Source organism: Sceloporus occidentalis, unplaced genomic scaffold (genome assembly GCF_023333645.1).
Source record: "Sceloporus occidentalis isolate IW3139 unplaced genomic scaffold, rSceOcc1.0.p SCAF_6, whole genome shotgun sequence".
In the NCBI taxonomy this organism is placed as follows: Eukaryota; Metazoa; Chordata; class Lepidosauria; order Squamata; family Phrynosomatidae; genus Sceloporus; species Sceloporus occidentalis.
Genome location: NW_028316986.1, coordinates 93,539,388 through 93,552,189, shown reverse-complemented (window position 1 = coordinate 93,552,189; position 12,802 = coordinate 93,539,388). Strand labels below are relative to the sequence as shown.

General features: G+C 43.7%; 1 protein-coding gene across 7 annotated transcripts in view; it reads left to right on the top strand.

Annotated features, from left to right (window-relative positions):
- Window positions 1-724: 724 nt before the first annotated feature.
- L3MBTL3 (L3MBTL histone methyl-lysine binding protein 3) overlaps window positions 725-12,802 on the top strand; it is a 114,761-nt gene continuing 102,683 nt past the window's right edge. For 2 of the 7 annotated variants that reach the window (XM_089530399.1, XM_089530392.1), the window contains exon 1: window positions 726-875. The gene's annotated coding sequence lies outside the window, so the exon portion shown is untranslated. Of the gene's footprint in view, window positions 876-2,058; window positions 2,210-2,535; window positions 2,612-4,023; window positions 4,041-4,589; window positions 4,619-12,802 lie in introns of those variants that run through there. The other 5 variants (XM_089530401.1, XM_089530397.1, XM_089530394.1 and 2 more) reach the window with 5 other exon arrangements.

Below are 12,802 nucleotides of genomic sequence, written 5' to 3'. Positions count from 1 at the left end.
CTGCATGGCAAAATGGGGTTGGACTGGATGGCCCTTGGGGTCTCTTCCAACTCTATGGCCCTTATCACACGGAGGCTTACTGTTGGTAAAATGTTCCTGAAGCATTCCTCAAGTGTAAAGGTGTGATAGCCGGTTGCGCTTCTAAATCGTCATTGAGTCATCCTGCGTGTCTCCCATCTTCAAAGTGTTCGCAGAGCAGCCATTTCTTCAATAACGGAAGTTCCCGTTACTGAAGAAATGGCTGGTCCACGAACGCTTTGAAGGCGGGAGAAGTGGGACGCTTCAACAATGATCTAGAAGCACGACCGGCTATCACATCTTCACACTTCAGGAATGCTTCAGGAACATTTTACCGAAATTTTAGTGATGGTATGCGCCTCCGTGTGATAACAGCCTATGAAGAACAAGACGACAAGATTTGTACTTTGCTGTAACATGACTAACAGAGAAAAGCAACTCTAAAAAGATTCCTCCATCATTTCTCTTCCAACTCCTATGATTCTAAGTCCTTGTTGCCTTTTTAGGATTCCTCCAAATTTGCCCTGCCTTGTGAGAACAGGGATGCTGAGGGGGGAGGAAAGAAAAAGAAGGGTGCAAGACCCCCAGTCCCAGGTGTGTCTTGCTGCTTTCCCCTGAGAGGCAACAGCAGCAGCAAAAACAGCCAGTCTTCCTCCAGCAAGAGCAGCAGCAGCAGCAACCAGCAGCAGTTTCCCTTTCCCTCCCAGCCCTGGCTCTGCGGGCGCATGCTCACTTGTTCCCGCAGCCCTGGACCATATTTGACTCCTCGAGAGACGGAGAAAGAAAAGAAAATACATAGAAGAAAAAGAGACAGAGAGAGATTGAGAAAAAGAAACTGAGAAAAGGGATTTAGGGGGGTAAGGAAGCTGCTGGTGGTCCCTTGCAATGTCCAGAGGCTGAGATGGTGGATGAAAGTTGGAGGGAGGAGGGAGGAGAGCGCACCCTGAGGAGGAGGAAGAGGAGGAGGAAGGGGAGGGAGAGATGGGGTCTGAAGGAGGGCTGGATTCCCACTCAAGACCCGGCAACTTCGGGGGAAGGGGTGGGTGGGTCATGGGGGTGGGGTGGGGTGGCTGCTTCCCTAAAATCCTAAGTAAAAGAGGAACAAAAGAGGGAGGGAGGGAGGGAGGGAGGGAGGGGAGAAGGGAAAGGGTGGGAATCCTTTCTAAAATCATTATTATTTAATGTTATATCTTCTTTCCCCCTCCATTTCTTCTTTCCTCCATGAAGGGTAATGAAAGGGGGAAAAGAAGTGGCTCTGGAAGGGGGAAACCAGGGGGGCATTTCGACCCCAGCAGCGTCCTGTCAAGGGAAATATATATGCCTGAAAACCTATAAAGTCATTGCCCGTCACTGTATTATACCAAGATGAGCAAATACTAGGTTGAGAGCTAGTTTGATATTTAGATCAACTGCCACATACAAAACATTTGAATACGTGTGTGTGTGTGTGTGTGTGTGTGTGTGTGTTCAAAGTGGCTCTGGAAGCGGAAAACCAGGGAGGCATTTGGCTCTCAGCAGCTGAGAGCCAAATGCCTCCCTGGTTTTCCGCTTCCACATACATACATACATATATACATACACGCACACACACACCACACCACACGTATATATTCAAGTGTGTGTGTGTGTGTATCCTCCATCAGGACACTAGTGAGGGCCAAATGCTCCCTGGTTTCCCCCTTCCAGAGCCACTTTGGATATATATATATATATATATATACACACACACACACACACACACACACACACACATATGTTTGTGTGTGTTTATGGCAGTTGATTTAAATATCAAACAGTATCTCTCAATCTAATATTTGCTCATCTTGGTATAATACAGTGACTGGCAACGACTTTCCAGGTTTTCAGACACACACACACACACACACGTATATATATGTGTGTGTGTGTGTGTGTGTGTGTATATATATATATATATATATATATAAAATCTCCCTTGAGACTTCTGAGGGAGGGTTTAGGGGGGAGGTGCTGCTGGTGCAAAGGAGATTTGGGGGAAACGCTGCCTCTCCCTCTCTCTCTCTCTCTCTCTCCTGGGTTTTGTTTACCGTTTTCCTCAGGAGAGAGGCAGGAATTTTTTAAAAAAGGCTGGAAAGAAGGGAGGAAAAGGAAGGAAGGCAGACTTTATTCCCTTCTTCTCCAGCCTGGCTTGGTTCGGATATACCGGTTGAATGTGTGTGTAGCTTTTGGTTCTTGTGGGGAGTGTGTCGTTAGTGAGGGAAGGCCTGTGTTGTTCAGCCCAAGCGCGCAGTGAAGGGAGAGGGCTATTTATTTTATTATTTCATTTTATCTAGTTCTCCTCCTCCTCCTTTCTTTTCTTCGGCTTTCCCTTTCTCGAGTTCGTGGCGCGTTATGTGTGTGTGTGTGTGTACATATATGTGTGTTCTGAGTGCGGCGCTCTATAGAAATCTAATCCTGAGCTCCCCAATTCCGCCATTTTGGGCAAACTTTGCACACGCAACACGCACTCACTCACAGCCACACGCGCAGAGAGAGGGAGGGAGGGAGGGAGGGAGCGCACTGGCTTCCCCCGGAGTGCCTCCTTCCCCCCTTCCTTCCCTCCTTCTCTTTTTTAGTAAGTACTACTGTAGGAACATGCCTGTGGGGGGGGGGCATGGCGGGTATCTGCGGGGAGAAGGAGGAGGAGGAGGAGGAGAAAGAGCGCCTGAAACCCTGGCACTAACTCTGCCTTCTTCCCTGACAGACACAGAGAGATATCTATCTATCTATCTATCTATCTATCTATCTATCTATCTAATCTCTATCTATCCAATGTCTAATATCCATCTATCTATCTATCTATCTATCTATCTAATCTCTAACTATCCAATGTCTAATAACCTTCTATTTATCTATCTATCTATTCTCTAACTATCTATCCAATCTTAATCTAATCTCTATCTATCTCTATATCTATACTGTGTATCTAATATCTATCTATCTATCCCTATCCAATCTCTTTCTAATCTCTCTCTCTCTCTCTCTCTATCTGTCTGTCCTCTATCTATCTAATCTCTATCTAATATCTATGTGTCTGTCTGACTGTGTGTCTAACCATCTTGTTTTATTTTCTCCACCCGTGTGTGTGTGTGTGTGTGTGTTGTTTGTTGTTGTGTGCCTTCAAGTGGTTTGCAATTTGCAGCGACCTTATTAATAGCTCTTCTTGTTGTTAGCTCTTCAATAGCTCTTCAAAAGGGGGGGAGGCTTCTCTGGGGCTGAGAGAGTGTGACCTGCCTATGGGCACTATCTCTCTAGTGTTGTTGTGTGCCTAGTCCCAAGTCCTTTCCAACTTGCCACGACCCTGAGGCAGACCTATTGTGGGTTTTCTTGTTGGTAAGTACCTTCAGAGGAGGAGGAGGAGGAGGGGTCTTGCCATGGCCATCCTCTGGGGCTGAGAGAGCGTGACTCGCCCAAGGGGCTTGCATGGCCCAGTGAGATCGGAAGCCTGCTCTCCAGAGCCCTAGCCCAGCGCTAGAACCCCTGCGCCCCACCACTGCCTCATCTGCCTATATTGTCTGTGTCTATGGCTATATCTATCTATACTGTTTGTCTATTTATCTCTCTGTATCTATATTGTATCTCTCCATATATATTATATTCTCCCTATATCTATATTGTCTGTCTGTCTATCTGATCCCATTGTGTCTGTGCGCTCGCGTCAAGGAGGCTGCTGCCTGGTGGCGATGTCCTCAGGAAGGGAGGCGCTGGGTGCGAACTGGGCTCCCTTCCCGCCCAGAGTGGCCCCTTATAACCCCCTGGGGCCCCCAGGCCTCCTGCAGAGCCCCCTGAAGCCCCGGCTGTGTACACAGAGACACTTGCCCGCCCTTCCTGCCTTCCTGCCTTCCTTCCTTCGGGGGAGGTTGGGGCTTAAGGCGCTCTCCTCTCGGTCGCCAATGGGAGCCAGGCGCGCCTGGGAACCCAGGCCTGCTGTTGTGTGTGTGCTTTGTGTCATTGTGTGTGTGGAGAAACGGAACAGAAACACAGTCTTGTCGGGAGGAAGCAGGGTAAGGTCCTGGGTTCTCTCTCTCTCTCTCTCACAAACACACACACAACACACGCACCCAGGAGAAGTTTGAAAGGACTGCGCCGTCGCCAAAAGCAAAAGCGAGGGGGACCCTTTTCTTGAGGCTGCCTTTGCGCCAAGGAAGAGAGTAAGGCGCCTCCCTCCCTCCCTTCCAAGAGGGTTTCTCTCTCTGGAAAAGGATCCTGCATGGAAATTGGTATTCAGAAGAAAAGGGAGGGAGGGAGGGAGGGGCTGGGGTCTAGAAATGTTTCCTGCCGCCTTGAGAAAGAAAACCTCCTCTTCTTCGCAGAGTGAAGGGAGATGGAGATTGTGGTGTTTGTGGGGAAAGTCTTTTTGAGTTTCGTTTCGGGCCATTAAGAGAACTAAAGGGGGGATGGAGGCCTTAGCAAAGCAGCCTCCTCCCATTATGCAACTTCCTCACTCTCTCTCTCTCTCTCTTTCTCAAGACGGACGGATGCGCCTTTTCTTCTGATGTATTTGTCTCCCTTGCACCTAGTGCCGCGCCTCCCTCCCTCCCTCCCTTCAGAAAGGAAAAAGCGGAGCCTTGCTTTCTTTCAGGTGAAAAGCTGCCCTTGGCTGGGGAAAGGGGCCATTGCAGCTTGGAGCGCAGTTTGAATGTGGGCTTTTGGTTTCTTGGGGCCACTGGCTGGGAGGCCTTTTAGGCTCCGCTGCCATCTGTCTCCCCCTCCTTTCCTCCCAGCGTTGCCGTCTTCTTGGGTTTTCAGCAGGGAGCAGGGCCACTCACCCGGAGAGATGGATCACAGCATTTCCCCAGAAAAGTTTCAAGTGCAGCAAAAGCAAGGCTGTGCTCCAAAGCTGGCCAAGGAGGGACCCCTGCTGGCCGAAGGGAGCGACCCATCCTGGGCAGGAAAGGCCAGGTTGCGGTGGCCTCTTTGGAGTTTTGCAATGCAGCTGGCCCTCTCTCTGACTTTTGCGGAATTGATTATTTGCGGCTTTGATTCATATGCCCTCCCTAGGAATCTCTGGGCCCTCCAGCACACTTCTCCTGGAGGCTGGCCATAGAGTTGTGTGGAGAACATAGGAGTTCCTAGAGAATAACCACGCTTTTGTAGGTCCTCCAGCATGATTCTGGGATCAGCTTCTGGCAGATGTTGGCCATAGCCTTGCACTGGAGGACCTGGAGGTTTCTAGAGAAGTGTTCTTCTAGGTAAAAAGAATAGTGTTGTTTGATTTCTGGTCCCCCCCCCCCCCCCCACATGCACAAGGGTCCTTCACCCTTAACCTCAGTGCAGGGACCACTGTCATTCGCAATGACTGCAGGATCTATGAACTGGGAAGAGATAATTTTAGGCCTCTTTGCCATGTTTTGAAAAATAAATGAATGTTTCTTCTGAACCTTAGCAGAGTAAACTGTTTCCTGTTGGCACTCAGTACTGTATGTTGAACACTATCCTTTCTGCAATATTTTTTTGAAGGTGGTGTGACGTTTGGTTGTGATTAGGTAGAAATCTTTTTTTTCTGAAGAGATATCTTATGGCTAGATGATTTCCCTCCAAGCACTTGTACCTTACTCAAGTTTTTTTCCGAGGTAAAAGCGGTTGGTCGCTGGGTTGCAATAAGATGTGCATTCGTAAAATGTTGGAGGGTCTGTTAAATTCAAAAGGTTCTAAAGTTTGTGTAGGATATTAGACTAGGCAGGTGGGTTTGGTCTTTTTTAACTGTCTGGATGTGGTAATGGGAATCTCCATCATGACTTGTGGGATAAAAATCACAGGTTTTCAAATTGTTCCTGGACTAATATGAGAATAATTTTGCATGTTTATAGAAGATTCCATTTTTATCTGTTGACGCAATGTTGGAACAAATATGTTTATGGTGGAGATAGGTGTCTGTTTAGATATCTGAGGATTCCTCATCTCTTTCAATTAGCTTGGTCGGCAGAGGAGGTAAAATGATAAATACTTGTACAGGTATAGCAACGAAGTTTTGGCAATGCACTTCCTTTTCCCTATCTAACTCACCATATATATATATATATATATATATATATATATATAATTGTAGACTTAGCCTAGATTGTGCGTCCCCTGATAACTGCACAACAGATGGAACTCATCTCCTTTGTACAAATCATGAGAGGAGACTTTGTGTATCTGAGGTGCTTTTATTATGAGATACTCAAGACAAAACCAAAGAAAAGCTTCCATTGGGTATGAAGGACAGAAGGAAGTTGGGTGACTTTTCCCTTCAAAATCGGTAAGGGGTTTAAAAAAAGTCTGTGGCTCTGAATGTTTGGAAGGAGAAACATGCATATACATTATCAGCAGCGTATGTTATACTGTATGTGAAAGAAATCAGATGTTACATCAGTCTTACCTGCCTAATCTGTCCTACAACATAGTACTGAGGAATTATGATTTAGCATCCTTGCCATTTGGTTTCTTGAGATTCGTCAAACTCTATTCCAGTGATGGTGAACCTTTTACAGACCAAGTGCCTAAACTGCAGCCCAGACCCCACTTATTTATTGCAAAGTGCCATGTCCCTCTGGCTTTCTAGTAAGAAACTCTGGCAAACTCTGTGCTAGGGCTACAGCATGTGTGCCCAAAGAGAGGGCTCTGGCACTGCTCTATTCCTATGCTTTTTATCACTTACATGAAGCTGCTGGGGGTGAATGGAGTTTAGGGCTTGCATCTCATTACTGTACTGTATCCACTACATTATATCTATTTCTGTCTCTTTTTTACTACTTATACCAAGGAAGTCTGTTGAAGCCTTGAATTTAGTGTGGACACTGGTTAACTGGATGTGAGCTGCGAAACTGAGTCTTAGTTCTAATACTGTTGCCCAGTTGACAACTAATCTGTGGTTGTGAGTGTGACTTGTTTCGGATGGGGTTGCATTTCCTAGACGGTTCAGATTTGTTGCAAGTGTAGTAGTGATGGAGTTCTAGACCTGGTATTTCTTCTGGTGACTTAAGTAGCTGCTATTGCCAGGAGAGCCTAGCTTTGGCTAATGCAGCAAATGCACCCCCCTCCTGCAGAAGGTTGATCTATTGCAGGGGTTCCCAATCTTTTTGACTCACAGAGCCCTAAGGGCTCCATGGAGAACAGATATCAACCACTTGGTTAAGCCTCTGCTTTGGGCTCTTATTGAAGAGTGTTAAGAAACTGCACTTAGCATAAAATGTAGTGATCAAATTACTTTCTGTTGCACACTTTGTTGACTGTATTACCCCAGCCCTATGTGGACTACTGTGCCTTCCAGTCTTTTCATAAGTCAAGTTTGAGGTGCTGCCTCTTACCTGTAAAGATCTCCACAGTTACGATATCTGATACACATCCCATACGAAGTGTATGCTCTGCTTCAGAGGCCTTATTGTGTATCCTACAACCAGGGCTGCATCTACCCTGCAGAATTAATGTAGTTTGACACCACTTTAGCTGCCATGGCTCATTGCTGTGGAATTCTGGGATTTGTAGTTTTGTAATATATGTAGTTTTCTGTGTCAGAGAGCTCTGGTGCCATGACAAACTACAAATCCCAGGATTCCATAGGATGGAGCTTTGACAGTGGTGTCAAACTTTCTCTTTTTCCTGATTTCTTGTTTATGACCCGAATGGGAATCAGGCGCTGTGGTAGATGTTGTGTAACTGCAAGTCCTGTAAGCCCTCTGGTGAGTAGGCAATGGTCAAGAATTCTGGGAGTTTCAGTCCAACAGTATCTGGAGGGCCATATGATCCCTCTGTCCCCACCCTGATTTTAAAATGTTACGTTATTTGTTGCTATAGGGCAGTGATGGCGAAACTTTTAGGGACTGAGTGCCCAAACTAAAAGGCATTCCAGCACTGGGTGTTACGCAGGGGTGGGACTTCCAGGGGAAGGGACTTCTGCCCTCTGGGGGTGGGACTTCTGCTTTCCAGGGGCGAGACGTCCAACATGGGACTTCTTCCCCAGCGGCAGCTGAAGGCCTGGGATGGCTGGGAAGAGGAGGAACAGGTGCTCTACACGTGCCCTGATGAATGGCTTTGCATGGCATCTCTGGCATGCGTGCCATAGGTTTGCCACTACAGCTGTAGGGGGCTCTAGGAGCAGAAAGGAGAGTTACACAATTTTTTATAAATAAATAATGTTTCACATTTTCATTTTGTTTGGTTTGCAGTTCTAGATACTGAAAGAAAAAGTGGAACCAACCTCTATCCTGTTTCTGTAAATGCCTGTTTTTTGTTGTTGTTGCTATTGTGTGCCTTCAGGTTGTTTTTGACTTATGGCAACCTAAGGTGAAATGATTACGGGTTTTTTTTTCTTTGCAAGTTTCTTCAGAGAGGGTTTGCCATTGACATCCTCTGAGGTTGAGAGAGTGTGACTCACCCAAGGTTGCCTAGTGAGTTTCATGGTTCGGTGGGGATTCATACCCTGGTCTCCAGAGTCATAAACTCAAACTACTATGCCATGCTGGCTCTAGCTGTTTGAAAGTTCTAGTTCTTCCCATTCATCAGTCTTCTTGTAATTTTTGTGCAGTTGATAGAGAGGACATTTCTTAGAGTTATAAGAAGAAAAATCTCCATGTGGAAGATATAGGAGAATTTTTTCCTCTTTGTATTTCAGTGGACACATCCTTGTTCATCTTAGTTGTTGCTAGTACTTGGGAGTATTGATGGTCCCCGATGGGCAGTGTATCTTCAGTTGGTTTTTACAATATACTGTTAAATGAATCAAACAAATAGCGTTAAGATAGCTTTTTCATCTATTTGTGACATATATGCGGGGAACTTTAGAGATGTATTTAGTTGGCGTTTGTAGTAGAGTTGTCATTTTAAAGTCAGCTTCATTTAATCACTTTGGTTGTTATCAGACAAGGGAAATTGGAAGTATAATCCAATGGCAATCCGAACGCAATCATGGGGTTTAATGTTATTGCGTGATAGACTACCACATGCAATTTCGGACAATGGGAAGACAGTCCGAATGCAATCATGGGGTTTCACATTATTGCGTGAGAGATGATCACACACAATTTTGGGCAATGGCAAGCTATTTTCGGGCAATGGGAAGTCAGTTTGAATGCAATTCAAATTCACGTAAATTTGCTGAAGTAGTGAATTCACGTGAATGTGTTCTGGCCCCACTTTCTTTTCCTTCAAAATTAAGAGAAATTCCTCACATGTGATAAACTCCTTTGATACTAAACTGTACATATGAAGTTTTGATTCTTAGGAAAAAGAATTGCATGCCTTGTGCTTGTTATTCTGTATATAAGGGTTTGGTACTTGCTGTTGAGTTTAATTGAACAACTTCTCCTGATGCATGTTGACAAAATAGTTTTCTGATTGATAGTAAGAATTTATTTCCATTAAACCACCACTTTGTTGTTCATTATCAAGACAGGTGGTTTGAACAGAGACTGAAATATAGCACTTAATGAAGACATAAAAAGATAAACAGTATGCTATCTTCTTTAATATTTGTGGAGTAAGACTTTTTCTCTATAACATCTCAAACAAACAAACAAGACACAGACTTGTACCTCCAACAATGTCACTTACCTTCTGCTCCCTGATTTTTTACCATCTTTCCTTGACAAATAAGCCAGTGTATTTCTAAACCAAGCAAAATGATTTTTGTGTCTTTTGGTTGGCCTAATCAGGGTATAAACTACCTGTGTATTTTGGATTTTGTAATCATTTGAAGAGCAAATAGCAAAGCAATAGTAATAGCAAGTACATTTCTATACCCCTTATCAGTGCACTTAAACACTCCCTAAGCAGTTTACAATGTGTAAGCCAATTGTCCCCAACAATCTGGGTACTCATTTTAGTGACCTCAGAAGGATGCAAGCCTGAGTCAACCCTGAGACCCTGGTATTGAACTCACAAACCTTGTGGTTTGTGAGTGAGTGGCTGCAGTACAGGGCATTTAACCACTGCGCCACCAGGGCTCTTGTCACCACTGAAGTAATTCAGGAAGTAATAATAATACTTATTTATTTATATCCTGTTCTTCAGCCAAGGCTATCAGAGCAGCTTACATTTTGTTAATTAGACATTAATCAAGTGATGTTAATCTTAAATCCAGGAAATGATGTTAATCTTAAAATGGTTATTTGTGACTCTATACCATTGGAACTTATTTATGTGTGAACACTTAGTATTTAGGATCAGCATGTGAATATATATATATATCAGGTTGAATTGAATGCCAAACCAGTATGGCAAGACTATACCCTGTGACCAGAGGAGATCCTGTACCATTGTTGATAATCTGGGAATAACTGCTACTCTTAAATCAAATCAATTGTTACTCATTAATGTTTATTTAAATAAATAAACCTTGTCAGAGACTCCACCTCATGTTATGTGGTTGATGAGGAAAACCCCTTGAAGGGTTCTGCCCATTGCTTTGTTGTTGTTGTCATTGTGTGCCTTCAAGTTGTTTCCGATGTATGATGACCTTAAGGAGATTCTATCACATGTTTTCTTGGCAAGTTTCTTCAGAGGGGTTTGCCATTGCTATCCTCTGAGGCTGAGAGGTTGTGACTTGCCCAAGGTCACCCAGTGAGTTTTGTGGCTCAGTAAGGATTTGAACCCTGGTCTCCAGAGTCATACCCAATGCTGAAACCACTATGTCACCCTCATTGCTTTAGGGGCTGCCTAATTTACTGGGAATTGGCGGTTAGTTGGCCTACACTGAAAATTAACTAAAATCAGATCAGCATTGTTACAGACAAGACGTATATGTTCAACTTTTGTCTCAGACTGGGGCAAATTTCTTGTTGCAGTTGATGTGCTACAATTAAAAAAATCTGTTCTGATTCAACCGTTGTAGTTCTCATGTGAGAGCCAGAGTGGTGTCCTGGTTTGAGCATAGGACTCTGGAGAGCAGGGCTAGCTTGGCCATGAAAATCCACTGGGTGACCTTGAGCAAGTCAAACTCTCATGCTCAAAGGATGACAATGGCAGATCCCCTCTGAAGAAACTTGCCAAGAAAACCCTGTGATAGGTTCGCCTAAGTCAGAAACCATTAAGGAAAACAACACACAGTTCTCTTGTGCACTGTGAAGTCATTGCCAAGACGTTAAAAAAAATATTACAGCGAGAATGTATGGAATTGGCCAGAAATCCTGTTTGTACATCTAGAGCTGGATTTCAATGATTCAAACAGAGTAATTGAACCTGGCCCTGCATTGTTTAGGAGCCCATTGTGTGTGTGTGTGTGTGTGTGTGTGTGTGTGTGTGCACGCGCACGCATGTGTGTTGTTTGCTTTCAAGTCATTTCCGACTTGATACCGACCCTAAGGCGTGCCTATCATGGGGGTTTCTTGGCAAGATAGGTTCAGAGGAGGTTTGCCATAGCCTTCCCCTGAGGCTGAGAGAGTGTGACTTGCCCAAGGTCACCCAGTGGGTTTCATGGCCATGTGCAGATTGATTCTTCTTTTTCCCTGTTCACTTCCTGAATCTCCTGAGTTCACCATTGCAGGATCACCCAGTGACTGGGTCTGCTCAGAAAATTCCTCCAGCTTCCCAACAGAATTCAAAAGACAAGAGGAAGAATTAGTTGCTCTGAGGGCAGAAGTACCTGCCTTGATTTCCATGAATGGATACATTGGAGTTGCCTGCAGTTGTGAAGGACCTATAACATTCTTTTGTGAAAGGGGTAGCCACTAAATCTGCTCACAATCAATCCAGACAATTTTTTTAAACACACATACACACACATTTAGAATGGGGCCCATTGCTAAATTACCTGCAAAGGGAATGGGGTGAGAAAGCTGTTTATTGGCTTGATATAAGATCTGGAAAAATGTTTTGCGAATAATATATGGATCAGTTTAGACTAAAAATAAGGTAAAGGAATGATTAAAATGTATATATGAAGAAAAATTGAGTTAGTAGATTAACAGACCAAAAAATTCAGGAAGTCATAAGCTTGTCTTTTTTGTGTTGTCTTTTTCTTTTAAAGTTTTCTATGCTTTATTGTGGTTTGCTATTTTACTTATTCTTTTGAGAGATTTTATTAGGTATATCAGTATTCTTTATACTTATGTTTATTTTATATATGGTTTTGTACTGTAGGATGGATGATTTTAATGAAATACAAATAAAAATGATTTTAAAAACTCTCAGTAGAGAAGCAATAGGGAGTGTTTCCATTGAGACAGAGAACAGGGTTGGAATAAAAACTAGGTTTAAAAAAACATAGCAAAATTCCAATTTTATTTGGTTTAAACCAGGTGATTGGTGTTGTTTTTTTGCATTAATCTTTCAATGAAAAAAAATAGGATCCTGCTTATATTAATACTGTGAAACATTTTATGTATTAGAAAGCTTGATGAACCATGTTTTAATGCTTTCTAGCAACCCAAAATTATTAGGGTTTGATATGATTTATATCTTTCAGTAAAACTTTGGAAATTATAGTGACAAGTTGGTAGCCTATATATTGGGTAGGGCTTCACCAATATAGGCGAATCTGACAAAATCAGAAAATGAAGTAGGAAAATACAGTTCAGATGTTATGACCACTAGCTTAAATAACAATTGTTCTCAAAAAGTTTAGGTTGAACTTATATTAATTGAAGGATTTGTTTCTGAATGACATTTCTTGCTCTGGTGGTGCAGTGGTTAAATGCCTGTACTGCAGCCACTCACTCAAAACCATAAGATTGCGAATTCAATACCAGCGAAAGGGCTCAAGCTCGACTCAGACTTGCATCCTTCCGCTGAAATGAGTACCCGGATTGTTGGGGGGAAACTAGCTTACAGTTGTAAACTGCTTAGACGC